A 1040-nucleotide genomic window follows, 5' to 3' on the forward strand; every position below is an offset into this window, starting at 1 on the left:
ATTACTTGTGAACTCGTATACTTGTGTGTATTATTAGCGCCTGTTTAGCGACTAACAAGCTTTTGGCGCCGCTGCCGGGGACTGGAGTGTTAATTTATTAGTTGATGTATTTTCCATCATTGGTCGTTAAAGTTCATTGACTCGGACATTGTTACTTAACTGTTTCCTTGTCTTATTTCAGGTACTCTAGTCAGGGTGTATGCATACGCATTCGCATACTCGTAAGAAAACACTGGATAAAGCCGAGGAAGAACTTGTGGTAGTTCGTAGAGAAGTTTTTGAGGAAGAAAAGAAAGTCGAAGAAGAAGAGAAAGTTGAAGAACCAACATTAGTAGAGATGGGTGATCAAGCAGAAAATATGAAGGCTTTGATGGACTATTCTCAGCCTAAGATTAATGACATTCAGTCAAGCATCATCAGACCAGCCATTAGGGCTAACACGTTTGAGATCAAGTCAAGCATAATTCAGATGATACAGAACTCAGTTCAGTTTGGGGGTAATCCTACTCAAGACCGAAACATGCACATCAGGGATTTCATCGAGATCTGTGACACTTTCAAGTTCAACGATGTGTCTAAAGTTGCCATTAAGCTGCGACTGTTCCCATTTTCTTTGAGAGACAAAGAGAATTGTTTGTTACACTCTCTACCAGCAGGGTATATCACCACTTGGGAGGATCTTGCGCAAAAGTTTCTCATTAAATTATTCCCTATGGTGAAGACTGCTGCAATCAGGATAGTTCTTACTCAGTTTGCTCAGAAAACTAGAGAATCTCTGTGTGAGGCTTGGGATCGATATAAGGAGATGCTAAGGAAGTGCCCACACCATGGCATGCCTAAATGGATGATTATTAATTGTTTCTATAATGGATTGGGTGCTACTTCTAGACCCATGCTTAATACAGCATCAGAAGGAGCCTTGTGCGCTAAAAGCTAGGATGAATCTTATGAACTCATTAATTTGATGGCTGCTAATGAGTACCAGAATCCTTCCCAAAGACTTACTCATCGAAAGGTAGCAGGAATTCTGGAGTCGGATG

The 1040-nt window shown here is 40.9% G+C and overlaps 1 non-coding gene across 1 annotated transcript; it reads right to left on the reverse strand.

Moving 5' to 3' along the window:
* Nucleotides 1–727: 727 nt before the first annotated feature.
* Nucleotides 728–834, reverse strand: LOC141699540 (small nucleolar RNA R71). The gene has a single exon (XR_012565992.1). It is a non-coding gene; the product is annotated as a small nucleolar RNA R71 (small nucleolar RNA).
* Between the last annotated feature and the right edge of the window lie 206 nt (nt 835–1040).

The sequence above is a fragment of the Apium graveolens genome, chromosome 11 (genome assembly GCF_009905375.1).
Source record: "Apium graveolens cultivar Ventura chromosome 11, ASM990537v1, whole genome shotgun sequence".
NCBI lineage: Eukaryota > Viridiplantae > Streptophyta > Magnoliopsida > Apiales > Apiaceae > Apium > Apium graveolens.